The sequence below is a fragment of the Stomoxys calcitrans genome, chromosome 1, assembly GCF_963082655.1.
Source record: "Stomoxys calcitrans chromosome 1, idStoCalc2.1, whole genome shotgun sequence".
Taxonomy (NCBI): Eukaryota; Metazoa; Arthropoda; class Insecta; order Diptera; family Muscidae; genus Stomoxys; species Stomoxys calcitrans.
In genome coordinates, this window is record NC_081552.1 from 234,405,142 (window position 1) to 234,429,610 (window position 24,469).

General features: G+C 37.4%; 1 protein-coding gene and 1 long non-coding RNA gene across 2 annotated transcripts in view; one reads left to right on the top strand and one right to left on the bottom strand.

Annotated features, from left to right (window-relative positions):
• Positions 1 to 5,105: 5,105 nt before the first annotated feature.
• LOC106091485 (uncharacterized) overlaps positions 5,106 to 24,469 on the top strand; it is a 109,441-nt gene continuing 90,077 nt past the window's right edge. Inside the window, exon 1 of the mRNA XM_013258023.2 lies at positions 5,106 to 5,298. The gene's annotated coding sequence lies outside the window, so the exon portion shown is untranslated. The remainder of the gene's footprint in view (positions 5,299 to 24,469) is intronic.
• Positions 12,987 to 24,469, bottom strand: part of LOC131997886 (uncharacterized) — a 124,344-nt gene continuing 112,861 nt past the window's right edge. The window contains exon 4 of the long non-coding RNA XR_009398474.1: positions 12,987 to 13,133. This is a non-coding gene — a long non-coding RNA (uncharacterized LOC131997886). The remainder of the gene's footprint in view (positions 13,134 to 24,469) is intronic.

A 24,469-nucleotide genomic window follows, 5' to 3' on the forward strand; every position in this document is an offset into this window, starting at 1 on the left:
TCTTGTGGCCTTTGTCGTGGTGGATTTTTGACTATTCAAAAACACAAGCTCTCTTCCATAGCTAGCCCCAAGCACAGTGTGTTCGTAGAGGACTTCGAAGGGTTGAGTTGTAAAATTGACATTTTCAATTCAATTTGTGGTATACAAATAGGATAGGGGTATACTAATTTTGTCAAACCATTTTTAACACATCGAAATATTGATCTGAGACCAAACAAAGTATTCTTGATCGCCTTGATATTCCTAGGCGATTTAGACGGACGGACGTCCGTCTGTCTGTTTGTCTGTCAAAAACACGCTTACTTTTGAGGGAGTAAAGCTAGTTGCTTGAAATTTTGCATACATACTTTTTGTTAGTGCAGGTCGGTTGGGATGGTAAATGGGCCAAATCGGTCCATGTATAGCTGCCATATAAATCCATATCGGATATTGACTTCTGGAGCCGCTATAGGGAGATATTGTTATCCGATTTGGCTGAAATTTTGCAGCAAGTATTTTATTTTGACTTCCACACACTATACCAAGTATGACTGAAATCGGTTCATAACCTGATATAGCTCCCATATAAACCGATCTCGGGTCTTGAATTCTTGAGCCGCCAGAGGGCACAATTATAATCCAATTTCGCTGAAATTTCCGACAAGTGTTTTATTTTAACTATTAACAACTGTCCACAAAAATTGGTATAGCTCCCATATGAACCGATCTCGGATCTTGACTTCTTGAGCTGCTAGAAGGAGAAATTATTATCCGATTTGGCTGAAATTTTGCAACAATTATCTTATTTTGAATTCCAACAACTGTGCCAAGTATGGCTCAAGTCGTTTCATAATCTGATATAGCTTTCATATAAACCGATCTCGGATCTTGACTTCTTGAGCCTCCAGAGGACATAATTATAATCCAATTTGGCTGAAGTTTTGCCACAAATGTTTTATTTTGACTTCCAACAGCTGTGCTAAGAATGGCTCAAATCGGTTTATAACCTGATATAGCTCCCATATAAACCGATCTCGGATCTTGACTTCGTTAGCCCCCAGAGAGCTCAACTACTATCCGATTTGGCTGAAAATTTGCGACAAGTGTTTAATTTTGACTTTCAACAACTGTGACAAGTATGGTCCAAATCGGGTTATAACTTAATATAGCTCCCATATAAACCGATGTCGGATCTTGACTTCTAGAGCCGAAAGAGGCCGCAATAGTTATCCGATTTAGCTGAAAATTTGCATAAAATGTTTTGCTTCGTCTTCCAACAATTTTGCCTGAATCGGTTCACAACCTGAATACGATTCGGAAGTTGAATTCTTGAGCCTCTAGAGGACGCAATTCTTATCAGATTTGGCTGAAATTTTCCAACAAATATAACAAGTATGATAAAAATCGGTTTATAATCTTTTATAGCTCCCATATAACCGGATCTCGGATCTTGACTTCATTAGCCTCTAGAGGGCGCCATTTTCTTCCGATTTGGCTGAAATTTTGCACGAAGCGTTTTGGTTTGACTGTCAGCAACTGCGCCAAGTATAGCTCAAATCGGATCACAACCTGATATAGCTGCAATATAAACCGATCTTCCCATTATACTTTTTGAGCCTATAGAGGGAGCAATTCTTAGCCGGTTTGAATGAAATTTTGGACAGCCACTTCTTGTATAACCTTTAACATATGACCTGAAATATATAGGGCCTCAATCGGTCCATAAACGGATATAACTCCCATAAAAACCGATCTCCTGATTTTATTTCTTGAGCACCTATAAGGCGCAATTCTTATCCGATTGGGCTGAAATTTTGCACAATAAATTGCACTTTGGTCTCTAATATTCAAACCAACTATGGTCCCAATTGGTTCATAACTTGGTATAACCAAAGTAGCATAGCAATTCTTATCCATTATCCTTTGTTTGTTGTTTGTTTGCTTGAGAAATCTGATCAATGGTGGACGGTATATAAGATTCGGCCCGGCCGATCTTAGCACGCTTTTACTTGTTTTCCTTCGTTTTTGAACTTTTTCAATTCAATGATTCTTATTAGACCCACCACCGAAGGATGGGGGCATATTAATTTTGCAACACATCCAAATATCTATTTCCGACCCTATAAAGTATATATATCCTTGATCTTAGTAAAAATCTTAGACGATCTGGCCATGTCCGTTCGTCTGTCTGTTGAAATCACGCTACAGACTTAAATGATGAAGATATTGATCTGAAACTTTGTACAAATCCATTTTTGTCCATAGGCAGGTTAAGTTCGGGCATGGGCTATATTGGACTATATCTTGACATAGCCCCCTTATAGACCTATCTGCCGATTTAAGGTCTTAGGCCCATTAAAGCTAAATTTAATATATGATTTCGCTGAAATTTTGGACAGTTAGTTGTGTAAGGCCTCTCGACATACTTTTCAATACGGCCCAGGTCGGTCCAGATTTAGATATAGCTGCCATATAGACCCCCCCCCCCACCATAGGATGGGGGCTTACACTGATAGAAAAATTACGGTACTTTGCCAATACCCCCTGGGATTATTATGTTATCGTTATAGGCAACGATTTTTAATACCCTTTGGTATCAATTCAATACTAGACAAACGAGGCTATTAAGAAATGACAGCGTCACATTTGTATTATTGTCACCGCGCCAGAAGTTTTGTTGAGCTTTGTATTTAAAATATTGACGCTATTATAAAATATTTGTTAAACAAATAAATAAAATGTTTTAATACAATTTGAGCGCGTAACAACCTGCTAAAATACTCGAAAGCGGTGGAATGGAATGAGTTCAAATTAAAAGTATATTCTACATCAAAAACATGATAGTCTCTTGTGTGGAAAACGATGCTGTGTTGGTGTATTGTTTTGAAAACCACTTCTGGGAATCGAGTGATATGCAATCAATTGCTGAATACAAAGCATTGAGGTTGGTCACGGTGTAACTTTACTTTTTGCAATTGGTAAAATAAATAATCGAAATAAAATTAGATTAAAATGTTTCTCAATGTTTTTTTTTTTTTTTGGTTCATCAATACCGGTTCGGTACTAAAACCAACAACGGTCTGGTGCTAAAACCAATAACAGATTGGTGTTAAAACCAATACCAGTGCGGTAATAAGGCTAATAACAAACGGTACTAATCATTTTGTGTTTCATCCATACCATTCGGTATTGTTTTCGTACCGTATGGTACTGAAATGACCACGTTTGGTATCAACTTTTCTCTGGGTGTACTAGTCCAGTCATTCCTTTTGTGACAACTCGAAATATTGAACTGCGACCCCATAAAGTACATACATATATTATGGATTGTCTCGACATTCTTAGTCGATCTAGCCATGTCCGTCCGTCTGTCGAAATAACGATAGCGGTCGAGGGCGTAAAACAAGCCGCTTGAAATTTTCCACAGGTACTTTATATTGGGGATTGCAAATAGGCCGTATCGTTTAAGATTTGGATATAGCTCCCATATAAACCAGTCTGCTGATTTGACTTCTTGAGCCCTTAAAAGACGTAATTTGTTTACCGAGTTGGCTGAAATTTTCCATGTAGTATTTTTTACGATTTTCAACAACTGTGCCAAGTACGGTCCAAATCGGTCTATAACCTGATACAACTCCCATATAAGCCGATCTCCTGATTTGATTTCTTGAGCCCTTAGAAAACAAAATATTTCCTCCAATTTGGCTTAAACTGAGCAGATAGTGTTCTGTTATGACTTCCAACAACTACGCCAAGTGCGATATGAATCGGTCTATAACCCCCCATAGCTCCCATATAGCTCCCATATAAAGCGATCTCCCGATTTGACTTCTTGGGCTCTTACAAGCCGCAATTTTTGCCCGATTTAGCTGAAATTGAGTATGTAGTGTTTCGTTATGCCTTTCAACAACTGCGCCAAGTACGGTCCAATTCGTTCTATAACCCGAGCTATATCAGGTTATATATACCATATATACCGATCTCTCGATTTGATTTCTTGATTCCTCACAAGCCGCAATTTTTGTGCAATTTGGCTGAAATTTTGCAAATAGTTTTCTGTTATGACTTCCAACAGCTGTGCCAAGTACGAACCAAATCGGTCAATAACCCAATATAGCTCCCATATGAACCGATCTTTTGATTTGATTTCTTGGGCTTTTACAAGCCGCAATTTTAATTGGCAAGGAAAAAATTTGTTGGTGGTGGGTCCTCAAGATTCGGCCCTGTTTACTTGTTTATATATATATATAAACAACAAATTCTACTCTATACTCTCATTCATCTGAATTCCATACTTTCCCGATAGGCCTGCATATTATTTTTGGAGTAGGTGCTCACCTTGATATTAAGTCACTGATATTGCTATGTACCTCCTATATACCTTTTCATTTGACACACATATTGCCCTGATCAATTATATGTCAATTTGGGAGATTTTGTTGGTGGGCCGTTCGACTGGGATATTTGGGCTAAATTTTTTTCCTGATCCGTGTTTTCAGTTTATTAATTGATAGTTTATATAACCTGATATAGCTCCCATGTATACCGGTCTCTTGATCATCCCTGTTCGACTCCTAAAAACCCTAATCTTTGCTGGTTTGACAGAAGTTTGATATGTAGAATAAAATTATGCTCTCACCTAAATTTATTTAGTATAAATTTTTAACATAATCCATGGCCGCAGCTTGCAGGCTTTTACTTGATTTTGGGCCCATTTTTTTGCGTGCTTTTATTTAATATGAATGATGTTTTAATGATTTTACCATAAATATAATTTCAATTAATTTATAGTTTAGATTTTTTTTTTTTTTTTTTGTTGTTTTAATATGTTAATAATTTTTTTTTACTTTAATATGGCAGTTCCTCCAACCACTGTGATTGCAATACACCATACTCTTTAACCTTACGCATGAAATTTTAAAACCAACAGATGTCGCTGCCGTTTATATGTCTTAACACTAGTGGTGAATTACTCAACTGGGTGGTTGAATACGAAAAAAATTCACCAAACTCAGTTTCCCCTCAATTCAACTCAGTTTCCACTAAAATCAACTCAGTTTCCACACATCCATAACCACATTCATCTGTTCACTAAATAGAGGTGGTAGAACGAACAAATCCACAAAATTACTTTTTATTATTTTTTCGGTATTTTAGCCGTACGGTTGTTCTTGAGTAAAACGGACGCGCGAAAAAATAAAAATAAAAAAACTATATCGAAATTGCTTGAACAGAAAGAGTACAACGTGTGTTGTGTGAATGTGTTTTTGCTATTGTGCGATGTTTTAAGTTCTTAAAATAAGAATTCAAAAATAAAAGGTGAATTTTGAAAAAAATTTATTTTATTTGAATGTCTATTTTCAACAAAAAGAAATATAATGAAAAACAAAAAACCCATAAAAATATACAAGAAAACCACAAAAAAGAAAAATGAAGAGTCAAAATAAAAAAATTGTGTGTGATATTTACTGTGCTAATTTTTAAAATTGATTTATGTTAATTGGCAAGGAAAAAATTTGTTCACCAAAGAAAATGAGGAAATGAGAAACGAAAAATAAAAAAACGCATTTTGTATTTACAAAAAAAGAAAAAACCAAAATAAACGTCATCATCACTATCCTTTTCATGTTTGTGGTTGTTCTTTTTTTTTGTTTGCTTCATGAATGGCCTTCAAAAAGTATTTCAAAACTGTTGGTGCTTGCTTTCAGTTTCAAATCTAAAAAAAATGTCTTCATGTTTACAAAATTCTTAGGAATTTTGTGAAAAGTGACACACTAGAGCATAAGAACCCTCCCCACTTGTGTATGAGAAACATCAACAATTACCAATAAAGGCCTTTTTTGAAAAACAAACATGAAACTTGATCTCTTGAACAACACATGTTGCCCAAAGCTTATATTGATGGGAAATAATAAAAGGAAAGAAAAAGGATGCTAATAAGGCAGTCATTGATATGCCAACAAAAGAAGCTCAAAGACTTGATAACGACTTTAATTGTGATGAAATGCAAACAATGCAGAAAATTGTGTTAACATTTGGATGTTTAGAAATTTATTTCACTTGTATTTAGATGCACAGAAAAATTTATAAAATAAACCTATATAACAATAACTCTTTCATGTGGCTCATGTATTATTTGGTAAACACCACAAATTGTTTATGAAAAGGCGCTAAGTTCGGCCGGGTCGAACTTTGGATACCCACCACCTCGGGTATATATGTAAACAACCATTCATCAAAATCCGGTGTCAATTGCCTACCTTATGTCCCATAGCAGTTATATCGAAATATGGTCCGATTTGAACCAAATACTACTCGGTACAAGTCATTGTTCAATTGTGTACAACAAAATATTGGTCATTTTAGAAGCTATAACTTAAAGTAAACCGATCTGAACCATATACGACACGGATGTCGAAAAGCCTAACACAACGCACTGTTCCGAATTTCGGCAAAATCGGACAATCAATGCGCCTTTTATGGACCCAAAACCTTAAATCGAGAGATTGGTCTATATGGCAGTTATATTCAAATCTGCACCGATCTGGGCCAAACTGAAAAAGAACTTTGAAGAGCCTAACACAACTCAGTGTCTCAAATCTCGGCAAAATAGGATAATAAATGCGCCTTTAATGGCCCCAAAACCTAAAACCGGGAGATCGGTCTATATGGCAGTTATATCCAAATCTGGACCGATCTGAGCCAAATTAACGAAGGATATCGAGGGGTCTAACACAACTCACTGTACCAAATTTCAGCAAAATCGTATAGTAAATGTGGCTTTTATGGGCCTAAGACCCTAAATCGGAGGATCGATCTATATGGCAGCTATATCCAAATCTGAACCGATCTGAGCCAAATTGATAAAGGATGTCGAAAGGCCTAAGACAACGCACTGTTTTAAATTTCAGCAAAATCTGATGATAAATGTAGCTTTTATGGGCCTAAGAACCTAAATCGGAGGATCCGTCTATATGGCAGATATATCCAAATCTGAACCGATCTGGGCCAAATTAACGAAGGACATCGAGGGGTCTAACACAACTCACTGCCCCAAATTTCAGCAAAATCGGAAAATAAATGTGGCTTTTATGGGCCTGAGACCCTAAATCGACCGGTCGGTCTATATGGGGGCTATATCCAAATCTGGACCGATCTGAGCCAAATTGACGAAGGATGTCGAAAGCCCTAACACAACTCACTGTCCCAAATTTCAGCAAAATCGTATAATAAATGTAGCTTTTATGGGCCTAAGACTCTAAATCGGAGAATCGGTCTATATGGCAGTTATATTCAAATCTGAACCGATCTGGGCCAAATTGACTTAGGATGTCGAAGGGCCTAACAAAACTTACTGTCCCAAATTTCAGCAAAATCGGATAATAAATGTAGCTTTTATGGGCCTAAGACCCTAAATCGGCCGATCGGTCAATATGTGGGCTATATCAAGACATAGTCCCATATAGCCCATCTTCGAACTTAACCTGCTTATGGACAAAAAAAGAATCTTCGCAAAGTTTCAGCTGAATTTTCCATTTTTAAAGACTGTCATCGTTAAAAATTTTAGGCCAATCGGTAATTCGATAATCGATAATTGCACCCTAAATCGGAGAATCTTGATATAGGGGGGCTATATCAAGATATAGTCCGATATAGCCCATCTTCGAGCTTAACCTGCTTATGGACAAAAAAAGAATCTGCACAAAGTTTCAGCTTAATATCTCCATTTTTAACGACTGTCATCGTTAAAAATTTTAGGCCAATCGGTAATTCGATAATCGATAATTGCACCCTCTATAGGCGATATTTGTCTTATAGGATATATTCAGTTACTAATATCTTATTATACCCACCACCATAGGATAGGGGGTATATTCATTTAGTCATTCCGTTTGCAACACATCGAAATATCAATTTCCGACCGTATAAAGTATATATATTTCGGATCGTCGTAAAATTCTAAGACGATTTAACGATGTGTGTCTGTACGTCTGTTGCAATCACTCTACAGCCTTAAAAAATTGAAATATTGAGCTGAAATTTAGCACAGATACGTATTTTTGATGCACGCTGGTTAAGTTTTTGAATGGGCCAAGTCGGACCATATTTGGATATAGCTGCTATATAGACCGATCTGACCCGATAAAGGGTCTAATGCCTATAAATGCTTTATTTTTTCCACCGATTTCACTGAAATTTGAAGCAATGAGTAGTTTTAGGCCTCCCGACTTCTGACCCAAATATGGGTCAGATCGGACTATATCTCGATATAGCTGCTATATAGACGGATCTCCCGATAAAGGGCCTGAAGCCCATAAAAGCTTTAGTTTTTAACCGATTTCGCTTAAATTTGAAACAGTTGATTATTTAAAATCTCTCGACATTTGACCTAAGTATGGGTCAGATCGGACTATATTTAAATATAGCTGCCATATAGACCGATCTCCCGATAAAGGGTCCGAAGCCCATAAAAGCTTAATTTTTTAACCGATTTCACTGAAATTTGAAACAGTGAGTAGTTTTAGGCCTCCTAACATCTGACCCAAATATGGTTCAGATCGGATTATATTTAGATATAGCTGCCATATAGACCGATCTCCCGATAAAGGGTCTAAAGCCCATAAAAGCTTTATTTTTTAACCGATTTCACTGAAATTTAAAGCAGTGAGTAGTTTTAGGCCTCCCTACATCTGACCTAAATATGGTTCAGATCGGACTATATTTAGATATAGCTGCCATATAGGCCGATCTCCCGTTAAAGGGTCTGAAGCCCATAAAAGATTTATTTATTGCCCAATTTCTCTGAAATTTGAAACATTTGGTTATTTTAAGCCTCTCAACATCTGACCTTAGTATGGCTCAGATCGGAATATATTTAGATATAGCTGCCATATGGACCTATCTCCCGATAAAGGATCTGAAGCCCATAAAAGCATTATTTTTTATCCAATTTCACTGAAATTTGAAACAGTGAGTAGTTTTAGGCGACCCGCCATCCCACCCAAATATGGTAAAAATAGGACTGTATTTAGATATAGCTGTCATATAGACCGATATGCCGGTTAAGGGTCTGAAGATCATAAAAGCTTTCTTTAATACACGATTTTGTTGAAATTTTAAATCAACAGTGACTTATATTTATAAGACCACTCGCGCCGAATTTGGGTGCATAAGTTATCCAATTTTTATCGGACTGTGATATATATAACCGAGGTGGTGGGTATCCAAAGTTCAGCTCGGCCGAAATTAATGCCTTTTTACTTGTTTTTTGTTCAATTTTGCAAAAAAATTTAACTTTTCCGATAGTATCGATTGGGAAAATATCAATCGATATTTAGACAAAAAATAAAATATCGATAGTATCGATAGATAGCACTATCGATACTATCGATAGATAGCACTATCGATACTATCGATATTTTGCCAGCTCTATAAGGAAGGGATAACCACCGCTGAACATTTTTCTGATATTGTCGCCAGGATTCGTACTTAGGCGTTCGGCATCATAGGCGGACATGCTAACTTCTGCGCTACGATGGCCTCCGATCTTATGATTCTACCAATCGAATAGTCAACCTTTTATAAAAGATAGGAAAAGTTTGGGGATATTTATTCAATTGTAGGGTGTATTCATCTCATCTTAGGAACCCAGCACCATGGATTCTGCTTAAAATTTATACAAAATAAATTTAGTTGAAGGGCATTATTTTATTCTACATACCAAACTTCTGTCAAACCAGGAAAAATTAAAGCTTCTAGGAACCGAACAAGGATGAACGAGAGGCCGGTTTATTTATGCCACAGTTGTTGGAAGTCGCACAAGAACACCGCATGCAAAATTTCAGCCAAAACGGAAAAAATTTCGGCTTGTAAGAACTCGAGAAGTCAAATCGGGAGATCGGTTTACATGAGGGCTATATTAGGTTATACACCAATTTGGACCGTACTTGGCACAGCCGTTGAAAGTCATAACAAAATACCAGATACTCAATCAAATAAAAAATGCGGCTTGTAAGGGGTCAAGAAGTCCAATCGGGTGATCGGTTAATATGGGAGCTATATCAGGTTATAGACCGATTTAGACCATACTGGGCACAGTTGTTGAAAGTCATAACAAAACACTTTATACTCAATTTCAGCCAAATCGGACTATAATTGCTGCTTGTAAAGGCTCAAGAAGTCAAATCGGGAGATCGGTTTATATGAGAGCTATATCGGGTTATAAGCCGATTTAGACCCTACTTGGCACAGTTGTTGAAAGTCATAACAAATCACTACATACTCAATTTCAGCCAAATCGGACTATAATTGCTGCTTGTAAAGGCTCAAGAAGTCCAATCTGGAGATCGGTTTATATGGGAGCTATATCAGGTTATAAACCGATTTAGACCTTACTTGGCACAGTTGTTGAAAATCATAACAGAACACTATCTGCAAAATTTCAGCCAAATTGTACAAAAATTGCGTCTTCCAAGGCCTCAAGAATTCAAATCGGGAGATCGGTTTTTATGGGAGCTATATCTAAATCTGAACCGGTATGGCCCATTTGAAATCCCCAACGACCTATATCGATTCTAAGTATCTGTGCAAAATTTCAAGCTGCTAGCTTTACGCGTTCGAGAACCGAGAATTAAAATCGGGAGATCGGCAGCTATCTCAGGTTATGAACCGATTTAGGCCATAATTATTCCAGCTGTTGGTGGACGTATCAAAACACCACATGAAAAATTTCAGCCAAATTGGAAAAAAATTTCGCCCTCTAGAGGCTCAGGAAGTCAAATCTGAAGATTGGTTTATATGGCAGGTATATCAGGTTACTATCCAATTCCAACCGTGCTTGCCGCATTTATTGAAAGTCGGACCGCAACATCATGTGCAAAATGTCAGCGAAATCGTATACGAATAGCGCCCTCTAGAGGCTCAAGAAGTCAAATTGGGAGATTGGTTTATATGGCAGCATATCAGATTATGAACTGATTTATACAATGCTTGGAACAATTGCTGGAGGTCATGCCAAAAACCCCATGTGCAAAATTTCAACTAAATTGGATGAGTATTGCGCCCTCTAGAGGCTCAAGAAGTCAAATAGGGAGATCGGTTAAATGGCAGCTATAACAGGTTATGAGGAGGCCACCGTAGCGCAGAGCTTAGCATGTCCGCCTATAACGCTGAACGCCTGGGTTCGAATCCTGACGAGACCATCACAAAAAAAGATGTCAACGATGGTTTTCCCCTCCTAATGATGGCAACATTTGTGAGGTACTTTGCCATGTAAGACTTTTCTCCAAAGACGTGTTGCACTGTGGCACGCCGTTCGGACTCGGCTATTAAAAGGAGGCCACTTATCATTGAGCTTAAAACTCAGGTTATTAGGTTATTAAGCGATTCCTACCATACTTGAAACAGTTGTTAGAAGTCATACCGAAACGCCAAGTTGAAAATTTCAGCCAAATCTTATAAGAATTGCGCCCTCTAGGGGTGGAAAAGATGTAGTGCTTATTGACATTTGTCTTAAATGTTTGGGTGTCAAAGTCGATGGGAAAAATCAGCCGGAAGTCGATTCCACATACGAACGGTTCGGGCGAAATAAGAATTCTCTTTATAATGCATTGTGCGGTCCGCTGGCCAATCAATTATTGGGTTGCCCAAAAAGTAATTGCGGATTTTTCATATAGTCGGCGTTGACAAATTTTTTCACAGCTTGTGACTCTGTAATTGAATTCTTTCTTCTGTCAGTTATGAACTGTTACTTTTAGCTTGCTTTAGAAAAAAAATGTAAAAAAAAGTATATTTGATTAAAGTTCATTCTAAGTTTTATTAAAAATGCATTTACTTTCTTTTAAAAAATCCGCAACTACTTTTTGGGCAACCCAATACAAACGGGTGTGAGTTCTGGAATGTCTAGTATTCCTGACATACATCTTTACATCAGGAATAAGAAGACTAATACGAAGACGAACACACGCCATGAAAGTACCGCTAGAACAGCACCAAACAACCCACATTGCGACGATGATGAAGGGAGGCAATAGAGTTGGATACCCCACTGTTCCCAATCAGCGCCATCGCTCTCCTCTCTACACGGTCCAGTAGCTCCAGGGATGATTTTGAAGCTCCAGCTCCAACTACATGTGAGTTGTACTCCATTTTCGGCCTTATAAAAGTGGTGTAGATGTTAAGAAGATCAGATGGAGTGAAGTAATTCTTACACCGTTTAAGGAAGCCTAAACACTTGATTGCTTCTTTCGACACTTCAAATACATGTTTAGCCCAACGGACATCACTTTGTATTTTCATGCCCAGAACATCAAGAGCTTCTGATTGCTCAACATCTGCACCGTTGATAGACAAAGATGATCGTAATGGGTCAGCGAATCGTTTGTGTGACAACAAGCAGCACTGAGTCTACCGTGCATTAAAATCTACTCGATTCATTCGACCCCACTCAGAAATGGCCAGCAAATCCTGGCAGAGTGTATCGTCCATAACCCGCCTCTTGTCCTCAAACTCTCGAAGAATCGGCCTATGGTCGAATGAGTACGAATGGCAGAGCATTTCGACAAATCTCTGGCAATGGCATGGCAGACGGTTCAACGTGCTGGATTAAACCAATTGAATTCTAAATCGGCCAAGGGCTACCGATATATAGGGCAAAACTACCCGACACCTGAACGCCTGCGGTCGAGTTTTTTATACGGGTGCCCACTCACCTTTGCCCAAAAAATGTACCCAAGATCATGTTCGAAAAGTTTGACATCTGTGCACCAAATAGAGAAGAAATTTTCAAAAACTATCAATCATTCTTTTTTTTAGTTGCATCAATTAAAAAATTAATTGAAAAATTCAATAATTTTGAATTATTAATTAATATTAATTTCGTGATTGAAACCGAACAAAAATACATGCATTGGGTAAAGCATAGCTAATAGACAGGGTTATCGAGCGTGGTTAATGTGGTATTTATATGGAAGAGGAGTTTTCGCTATAAGTAGAACTTACCAACATACGGCCCTAGAAGCCTTCACACCTTATATGGCTGATGAGTAATTGTAAACGAATTTCGAAACGCGTCCCATAGCAGTTGGTGTCTACTGGGACCTCTGGCTTTCCTTTTCCAGTTGCAAAAAAAGAAAATCTCCGATCATGAAGCTCGCCTTGAAAGAGAAACAAACAAACAAAAAAACGATTTTTATTTTTTCTGTGTATGGTGGAGAGTATAAAAATTGATATGAAAAATTAAATCTATAAAATTTCGCAAATTTAAGATTTATGCAAATTTTTCATTGTTATCAAATTTATGAAGTCACTCTCTTAAATATTTGTTATACCCTCCACAATGGGGGTATACTAATTTCGACATTCTGTTTGTAACACCTCGAAATGTGCGTCTGAGACCCCATAAAGTATATATATTCTTGATCGTCATGTCATTTTAAGTCGATCTAGCCATGTCCGTCCATCTGTCCGTCTGTCCGTCCGTCTGTCCGTCCGTCCGTCCGTCCGTCTGTCCGTCCGTCTGTCCGTCTGTCTGTCGAAAGCATGCTAACTTTCGAAGGAGTAAAGCTAGCCGCTTGAAATTTTACACAAAAACTTTTTTATAGTGTAGGTCGGTTGGTATTGTAAATGGGCAAAATCGGTCCATGTTTTGATATAGCTTTCAATAAACCGATCTTGGGTCTTGAATTCTTGAACCTCTAGAGGGTGCAATTCTCGTTCGATTTAACTGAAATTTTGTACGTAGTGTTTTGGTAGCACTTCCAACAATTACGCTAAGTGTGATTAACATCGGTCCATGTTTTGATATAGCTGCCATATAAACTGATCTTGGGTCTTGACTTCTTGAGCCTCTAGAGGGCGCAATTCTCATCCGATTTTATTCAAATTTTGCACATAGTGTTTTGGTAGCACTTCCAACAACTACACTAGGTATGGTTTTAACCGGTCCATGTTTTGATATAGCTGCCATATAAACCGATCTGGGAACTTGACTTCTTGAGCCTCTAGAGGGCGCAATTCTCGTCCGATTTTCTTTAAATGTTGCACGTAGTGTTTTGGTATCACTTCCAACAATTACGCTAAGTATGATTAACATCGGTCCATGTTTTGATATAGCTGCCATATAAACCGATCTTGGGTCTTGACTTCTTGAACCTCTAGAGGGCGCAATTCTTATCCGATTTTATTGAAATTTTGTACGTAGTGTTTTGGTAGCACTTCCAACAACTATACTAAGTATGGTTTTAATCAGTCTATGTTTTGATATAGCTGCCATGTAAACCGATCTTGGGTCTTGACTTCTTGAGCCTCTAGAGGGCGCAATTCTCATTCGATTTGGCTGAAATTTTGTCCGTAGTGTTCTGGTATCACTGCCAACAACTGCACTAAGTATGGTTTAAATCGGTCCATGTTTTGATATAGCTGCCATATAAACCGATCTGGGATCTTGACTTCTTGAGCCTCTAGAGGGCGCAATTCTCACCCAATTTGGCTGAAATTTTGTACAACGGCTTCTCTCATGACCTTCAACATACGTATCTAATATGGTCTGAATCGATCAATAGCTTGATACAGCTCCCATATAAACCTATCTCCCGATTTTGCTTCTTGAGACCCCTTATCCGATTGAACTGAAATATTACACAATGCTATCTACAATGTTCAGCATTCATTTATGGTCCGAATCGGACTATAACTTGATATAGCTCCAATAGCATAACTGTTCTTATTCAATATTCTATGTTTGTCTAAAAAGAGATATCGCGCATAGAACTCGACAAATGTGATCCATGGTGGAGGGTATATAAGATTCGGCCCGGCCGAACTTAGCACGCTCTTACTTGTTTCTTGTTGGAAACTTGCTTACTCATATAATGTTGCAACAAGTCCCCCTTTGTAATATTTCCCCTCACTCAAGTTTTTCAACATGGTACTAATTTCCATAATCAGATATGAATCCTTCCTTCGTCTCTCCTCAAGTTTTATTTACAAAATTATGTCAACAAAGTTTTCCCCTAAACAAATTGTCAATGCTCCAATGCTGTATTACTTATGGCAATTTAAGAAGAAAACAAATAAAAATTCGGTACAAAAACTGTGCCAAAATATTGTCGAACCAACCAAGTATGACTCACTTGCTCCTTGTAACCCAAATACTCTAAAAAAAATGTGCACACTTTATGCGAACATGAAACGAAATAAGTAAAACAACAACAACAAATAAAAATAAATAAAAGACCATAATAAAACTGAACCAAAAGTCATTGCATTTGCATGTTGCACGACAACTAGAACAACGATGAGCTGGTGGAGATTGCATCGGCTGCCACATGCGTTCAAATCACCAGAAATTTCAGCTGAATTTGGGGAGGTGCATAAACCATACAAGGCAATTTGGGCTAAATGATGGCAACAGCATAGTTTATGAGTGAACCAATAAAGCAAAACAAAACAAAAATTGGCAAAATTTTCAATGAAAATAAAATGTTGACAAAATTTTCTTTAAAATAAAAAATTTTTTAATAAAATTTCTTATAGAAAAATTAAAAAAAAAAATAAAAAAAAAAATAAAAAAAAAAATGTCCTTGAAAAAGGATTATAAAATTTTGGTCTGGCAAGAAACACAGGCTATATAATTTTTTGATATCGAGAGGGGAGCGGACCCTCCCCCTTATCCCAAAAGTACTACCCAAACATAAAACTGGAGCGATACAATTTTTTATAGAAAAATTAAAAAAAAAAAAACATTTCCTTGAAAAAGGATTATAAAATTTTGGTCTGGCAAGAAACATAGGCTCTATAATTATTTGATATCGAGAGGGGAGCGGACCCTCCCCCTTATCCCAAAAGTACTACTCAAACATAAAAGTGGAGCGATCGGCACAATATGGGGTTCAAATGAAAGGTATTCAAGAGTAAAGTACGAATTTCATAATAAAAGTTGGGTCCAAGTACCTAGGGGGCCGCCCCAGTCCCAAAAGCCCTTAAAATAGGTCTATTTGACGATCATGACAATATGGGACTCAAATGAAAGGTGTCCGGGAGTAGATTACGAATATGGTCAGGAAGTAGGAATAGGCTTTATAATTTATTGATAACGGAGGGGGGCGGACCCTCCACCGTTACCCCAAAAACACCACCCAAAATCAAAAGTGGCCCAATATGAGGACAATATGGGTATCAAATAAAAGGTATGCGGGAGTAGATAACGAATCTGGCATACAAATTCATGTTGAAGTATAGGGGATCACCCCACCTCAACAAAAACGCCCAAAATGGGCACATTACCCAATCACGGATATATGGGACTCGGTTTGTTTGTTCCGTATAGACTGAAAAACGGCAGAACCGATATTCTCGAAATTTTAGCATATTCTGTAGATTGGTCTGGAAGGAAACATAGACTTTATAATTTTTCGGTGTCAGAAGGGGGACGGACCCTCCCCCTTATATAAAAATACAACCTAAAATCAAAAGTGGACCGAATGAAAGAATATAGGTACCAAATGATAAGTATTGGAGAGTAAAATACGAATATGGTATCAAAATTTGCCAGCTATTGGGTTGCCCAAGAAGTAATTGCGGATTTTTCATATAGTCGGCGTTGACAAATTTTTTCACAGCTTGTGACTCTGTAACTGCATTCTTTCTTCTGTCAGTTATCAGCTGTTACTTTTAGCTTGCTTTAGAAAAAAAGCGTAAAAAAAGTATATTTGATTAAAGTTCATTCTAAGTTTTATTAAAAATGCATTTACTTTCTTTTAAAAAATCCGCAATTACTTTTTAGGCAACCCAAAATATCCAAATCTGGACTGATCGTGGCCAAAGAAGGCCAGAAGATATTAAATTTAAAATTTTGTTTGAAAACCATTTGCAACCTATATTTTTTCCTCTTTATCATACTTTTTCTCCTATATCTGCAACCAACTGCACTCACTTACAATGTCCTTGAACATGCTGCGTCAGCAGGATGCATCATCATTCACTGGTTTTTTGCCATTTCCTCATTTCGCGTTGGTTTTTTTTTTTTTTGTTTTATTACTTCTATTTCTCCTCGACATCCAATTAAAGTTTCAACTTCATATGGTTGGCCTTGTGTCACATTTGCCATGATGCCAAAGGAGACTCAGTGTCGTATTGTTGTTGACGCCAAAATCGTCGTGCCAACAAAAAGGATATTCCACTTCTCAATGTTAACCGAGCAAACGAATGAAGTCATCCGCATATATTCAACATTCGTGTTGATTACATCATTTGTATTTGGTGCACCAACACTAATGCCACCACAGCCAATCTGCCTCATAGGGGTTCAGCACCAGATGAATGAATGGTCAACAAACGCATCATTGGGAATGCATTTGTTTTAGCCCACAGCTCAGTAAGCTGTGACTGCTAAGTGGTGATGGCTGTTGAGCGGAGGTGAATAGCATATCTGATTGAATCGAGAAAAAAACCTAAAAAAATTAAAAATTTAATTTAGTGTAACCTTTTGACAACATTTTCTACGAAATAAAATATTGTCAAAATTTTAAATTTTGATTTTATTTTTTATAATAATTTTTTTTTTTTTTTTTTTTGAAAATTATATTTAAAAATTTAGTTTAAAAACAAAATTTTGAAAAAAAAAATTTTAGCCATATCGGAAAGGAATTGCGCCCTCCAAAAGCTCAAGAAGTCAAAACCCAAGACCTGTTTATATGGCAGCTATATTAAAACATTAAGCGATTTGGCCCATTTTCAATCCCAACCGACCCACATTTATAAGAAATATTTGTGCAAAATTCCAAGCGACAAGCTTTACTCCTTCGAAAGTTATCGTGCTTTCGACAGACCGACTGACGGATGGCGGACAAACTTGGCTAGATCGACTTGAAATGCCATGACGATCAAGAATATATATACAGTATGGGGTCTCAGACATATATTTCGGGGTGTTACAAACGGAATGACGAAACTATATACCCCACCCTATGGTGGAAAATATAAAAAGTAACCTTTATCACGACAAAAGGCAATAAAAGTAGCCTTAACAAAAATTTCCCATGGGAAAAGGTTTTAAAAGTACCCTTTCCCAAGGGAAATGCTAACAAAAGTACCCTTCCCCAAGGGAAAGGGTAATGAACCAGAGAAAAAGGCAATGGGCGGATTTTTCATATAGTCGGCGTTGACAAATTTTTTCACATCTTGTGACTCTATAATTGCATTCTTTCTTCTGTCAGTTATCAGCTGTTACTTTTAGCTTGCTTTAGAAAAAAAGTGTAAAAAAAGTATATTTGATTAAAGTTCATTCTAAGTTTTATTAAAAATGCATTTACTTTCTTTTAAAAAATCCGCAATTACTTTTTGGGCAACCCAATATATAGTCGGTTCAGCCCGACTTTTGCCTTTCCTTATTGGATATCCATCATTCATTGTTTGCCTATAAAGACATACCGGGAAGGACTCAACAATTGCGATCCATGATGGAGGGTGTATAAGATTCATCCCTGCTAAACTTAACACACGTTTACTTGTTTTTCTTTCATATTTCATTAAAAATACGTTGAGTTTTCATAGAATCATTTTTTTTTTCTCTTCTATTCCACGAAAAATTCATTTCAATTTTTTATATGTGACACCCTCGAAAAACATCAACAGATTTCCCTAGATTTTATTTTTATAAAACGTACAAAATTACTCCAAATTCATTAGAGAAGACAGGCTAATTATTAAATCTATCCCAATTCAAAGTCTTATGGCAGCACACTTCAGCATTTAGATTTAAAGCCAAAGTGTGCCATGCTAAGATGCGTATCCCACAACTTTAGTATTAGCCAGCCATGCATCACATTCTTCCCTCCATCCATCCATCTAGCATTCCTGCAGTTCACAGCGGCGGCACGAGCACCTCTTCCGCATGCAACAACACACGGTGGGTGCACCATCAGTGGCAGATATCATTCTCCCTATTTGTGTTTATAAACAACATACCGAGTGTTTTTGTTTTTGGGTGGTTTTCCATGGCTCCTCTTCTCTGTTAATGGGCCGCATCACTTTTAGATTTATATTCAAATGGTATTTTTAGAAAATGTTGAGTTTTTAATTATTTTTTTTCTTAATTTCTTACTGAAGATTGGTGGGAGTAGTTTTACATTTTTTTTCGCTGTCTTTGTGAGTGAGTGATTGCTTTCTTAGGCGGTAGGGGAGTGGAGCAGAGATGATAGCTGTGGATCGTTATTACTTTGAAATTAGAGTTTGACGATCATTTTTATCGTCAAAAATAACATTTTCTAACAATTAATTTGTTTTTTAAGTTTTAAGATGCCACTGCAGCATATTATCCGGCTATAGACCACTTCGTTCAATCCTTTCCATTCAAAGAATAGCGCAGCAAAGAACTTTCAAAAGTAAGGCAAAATGTGTGATGTTGCTCAAAAGCATTTCACTGGCTTTCTGCATCGCGATTTCGCCAGAATCTTCATATTTTTATACCCACCACCATAGGATGGGGGTATACTAATTTAGTCATTCTGTTTGTAACACCTCGAAAAATTCGTCGTTCTTGATGGTCTCGAAGCTCTGAGTCGATCTAGCCATGTCCGTCCGTCTGTCGAAATCTCGATAGCAGGCGTAAAGCTAGCCGTTCAAAATTTTTCACACATACTTAACATTGATGTAGGTCATTACGGATCGCAAATGGGCCATATCGGTTCAGATTTAGTTGAAGCTCCCAAATAAACCAATCTCCCGATTTGATTTTTTGAGCCCCTGGAAGCCGCAATTTTTGGCCGATTTGACTGAAAATGCAATGTAGTGTTCTGTTGTGACTTCAAACAACTCTGCTTAGTAAGGTCCAAATGGGTCAATAACCTGATATAGCTTCCATATAAACCGATCTCCCTATTTGACTTCTTGAGTCCCTGGAGGCCACAATTTTTATCCGATTTGGCTTCAATTTTGCATGTGATGTTCTGTTATGACTTCCAACAATTCTGCCTGGTACGGTTCAAATCGTTCTATAAACTGATATTGCCCCCATATAGACCGATCTCTCGATTTAAGGTTTTCTGCCCATAAAAGGCACATTCATTGTCCGATTTCGCCGAAATTTGGGACAGTGAGTTAAGTTAAGCCCCTCGACATACTTCTGCAATATAGCACAGATCGGTCCTGATTTGGATATAGCTGTCATATAGACCGATCTCCCGATTAAAGATCTTGGGTCCATAAAAGACGCATTTATTGTCCGATGTCGCCGAAATTGAGGAGTTGTGTGAGTTGTGTTAGGGCCTTCGACAGTGAGTTGTGTTAGGGCCTTCGACATCCCTCTTCAATTTGGCCCAGATCGGTCCAGATTTGGATATAGCTGTCATATAGACCGATCTCTCGATTTAAGGTCTTGGGTCCATAAAAGACGCATTTATTGTCCGATGTCGCCGAAATTTGTGATAGTGAGTTGTGTTGGGCCCTTCGACATTCTTTTTCAATTTGGCTCAGATCGGTCGAGATTTGGATATAGCTGCCATATAGACCGATCTCTCGATTTAAGGTTTTGAACCTATAAAAGACGCATTTATTGTCCTATGTCGCCGAAATTGAGGACAGTGAGTTGTGTTAGGGCCTTCGACATCCCTCTTCAATTTGGCCCAGATCGGTCCAGATTTGGATATAGCAGCCATATAGACCGATCTCTCGATTTAAGGTCTTGGGTACATAAAAGGCGCATTTATTGTCCGATTTCGCCGAAATTTGGGACTGAGTTGTGTTGAGCCCTTCGACATTCTTCTTCAATTTGGCTCAGATCGGTCCAGATTTCGATATAGCAGCCATATAGACCGATCTCTCGATTTAATATTTGGGTCCATAAAAGGCGTATTTATTGTCCTATTTCGCCAAAATTTGGGACAGTGACTTATGTTAGGCTTTTCGACATCCGTGTCGTTTATGGCTCAGATCGGTTTATTTCTAGATAAAGCTATCAAAAAGATCAAAATTTTGTTATATACAATTGAACAATGACTTGTACTTATTAGTAATTAGACCAAATCGGAACATATTTCGATATAGCTGATATGGGGCATAAGGTATGAATTTTTCACCGGATTTTGACGAAAAATGGTTTACATATAAATCCGATGTGGTGGGTATCCAAAGTTTGGCCCGGCCGAACTTTACGCCTTTTTACTTGTTTGTTTGTTGTCTTTTAAGAATATTTTCCCCAAAAAACCGAATTTTGACAAAATTTTCCAAAAATTTTCCTCAAAATAAAAATTTTACAAATTTTTTCTTTACTTTCATACTCACAAAAAATATTCAAAATAGTCCCCCATTATCACAAGTATCATCACTGGGGTCTACACTACCTTGGTGTTGATGGCTGAATGCTTCTGTTGCATATGTGCCTTGGTTGCTATTAGGTTGGTAAAACAATAAATTGTTGGGTGAGCGAGCCCACAGTCTTACAAAATCAATACAATTTCGATTTTGAATAATAAATTAGATAAAGTCAAGTATGAGCATAAAAAAAGCATGCGTGCATAAAAACATAATGAGGTTGCGTTTTTCTTCACCAATTTTTCTTTCCATACAATTTTAGTGTTATGTTATGTCTGAACAATGATTTATAGGAATTTGAGATTGAAGTTGTTTTTTGGGGAGTATTTGTTTGTTTTTTTCATGTAAACAAATTGGTTGTGGTTTTGTTGGAATATGTAAAGGCAACTAATTGGATTTATGTGGTTCATATCTGGATTAGTTGGATGGGAAACATATGCAGCCATTCTGTTGTTTTATTTAAAGAATTTATTGTTGTCGTCCCAAAATTTTAAAGTATTTGGGAAGCTGTATGCAGAATGGAGCTGTATATTCCTCAATGATGTTTATATCCAATATGGTCTTTATTGATCAAAATAAAATGTTTCATATGCTAGGAGATGTATTTGAATAGTTAACCATCTATTGATATGACGGGATTCCTACTGTCCCCATCTACTACACACACCAAATAACAAAAAAAAAAATATGTATAAAAATTTTGAAAAAAAGCCATATTCGATTATATTCTCAATAAAAACCGAATTTCAACTAGGTTTACAACAAAACTAAAATTTCGAAAAATCTTTTTAAAATATTGGGTTGCCCAAAAAGTAATTGCGGATTTTTCATATAGTCGGCATTGACAAATTTTTTCACAGCTTGTGACTCTGTAATTGCATTCTTTCTTCTGTCAGTTATCAGCTGTTACTTTTAGCTTGCTTTTGAAAAAAAGTATATTTGATTAAAGTTCATTCTAAGTTTTATTAAAAATGCATTTACTTTCTTTTAAAAAATCCGCAATTACTTTTTGGGCAACCCAATATATTGTAAAATTTCAACAAAATGTTCAAATTTTGATGAAATCTGCTATGAAAACCATATTCGAAATGTTTTTCCCCTTATTCCCTATACCTTATTGTAACCAAATACAGTTTGTAGCTCTATCCGAAGTTATTTTTCATCCCTCTTTACTTTCACTCAAAGTTCTCCCCTTTTTCGTTCAACATTAAAGTTTGTTTTTAAAGTTTCCTCTTCACAAAATTTCAAAATGAATTGTTATAGAAAAGCACGCATCCGTATGCATAAATTTTGTTGTTGTTTTCATCGTTTCATTTCAAGGGTGGTTTTTATTGCGTTGAATTTCTTCACAGGTCAAATGCCGGTATTTTTTTTTTTGGGAAGGCACTCCCCTTTGTATTCCATCCCTGCATTTATGTTGCTTTTAATTGAAATTTAGCCGGTGCGTTTAAGGGTTGTTTTCATAGGCTTTCGAAAGGGGGAGTGCAGAGGGCTAGTAATGTAAGCATGTCCGTTTTGCAACCACGCCAAAAAATATGAAAACTTCCGGCATTTGTTTAATTGTGAGTATGCAGGTATGCAGTTACAACTTAGCCCTTCCACCGAAGGGAATTCCTGCAAATCGAGTTAGGCACATTCCATTAAAGTCATTTAAAAAGCACATAACAGAATTAAGTTAATGAAAGAACGTGAAATAAAAGCATCAATGTTTTAAAAAAGCAGGGATAAAAAGATAAAAAACAAGTAAAAGAGTGCTAAGTGCAGAAGTATGTCGAGGGGCTTAACTTAACTCACTGTCCCAAATTTCGGCGACATCGGCCAATAAATGTGCCTCATATCGGCCTAAAACCACAAACCGAGAGATAGATCTATATGGCAGCTACATCCAAACCTGGACCGATCTGGGCCAAATTGCAGAAAGATGTCAAAAGTCCGAACACAACTGATTGTCCCAAATTTCGGCGACATCAGACAATAAATGTGCCTTTTATGGGCCCAAAACCTTAAATCGAGAGATCAGTCTATATGGCAGCCATATCCAAATCTGGACCGACTAAGGCCAAGTTGCAGAAAAATGTCGAAGAGCCTTATACAACTCACTGTCCCAAATTTCGGCGAATTCGGACAATAAATGCGCCTTTTATGGGCCCAAAACCTAAAATCGGGAGATCAGTCTATATGGCAGCCATATCCAAATCTGGACCGACTAAGGCCAAGTTGCAGAAAAATGTCGAAGAGCCTTATACAACACACTGTCCCAAATTTCGGCGAATTCGGACAATAAAAACGCCTTTTATGGCCCCATAACCTTAAATCGAGAGATCGATCTATATGGCAGCTATATCCAAATTTGGACCGATCTGAGCCAAATTGAAGAAGAACGTCGAAGGGCCCAACACAACTCACTGTCCCAAATTTCAACGAGATCGAACAATAGAAGCGCCTTTTATGGGCTCAAAACCTTAAATCGAGATATCGGTCTATATGACAGCTACATCCAAATCTGGACCGATCTGTGCCATATTACAGAAGTATGTCGTGGGGCTTAACTAAACTCACTGTCCCAAATTTCAGCGACATCGGGCAATAAAAGCGCCTTTTATGGGCTCAAAACCTTAAATCAAGACATCGGTCTATATGACAGCTATATCCAAAACTGAACCGATCTGTACCATATTACAGAAATATGTCGAGGGGCTTAACGTAACTCACTGTCCCAAATTTCGCCGAAATCGGACTATCAATGTGCCTTTTTATGGGCCCAAAACTTTATATCGAGAGATTGGTCTATATGGCAGCTATATCCAAATCTGGACCGATCTGTGCCACATTACAGAAGTATGTCGAGGGACTTAACTTAACTCATTGTCCCAAATTTCAGCGACATCGGGCAATAAATGCGCCTTTTATGGTCCCAAAACCTTAAATCGAGAGATCGGTCTATATGGCAGCTATATTCAAATCTGGACCGATCTGGACCAAATTGAAGGAGAATGTGAAAGGGCCTAACACAACTCACTTTCTTAAATTTCGGCAAAATCGGGGCAAATATTTAGTTGTGGGGCAAAATATTTAGTCGAGAGATCTGTCTATATGGCAGCTATATCCAAATCGGGACCGATCTAGGCCAAATTGAAGAAGGATGTCGAAGGGCCTATCACAATTCACGATCCCAAATTTC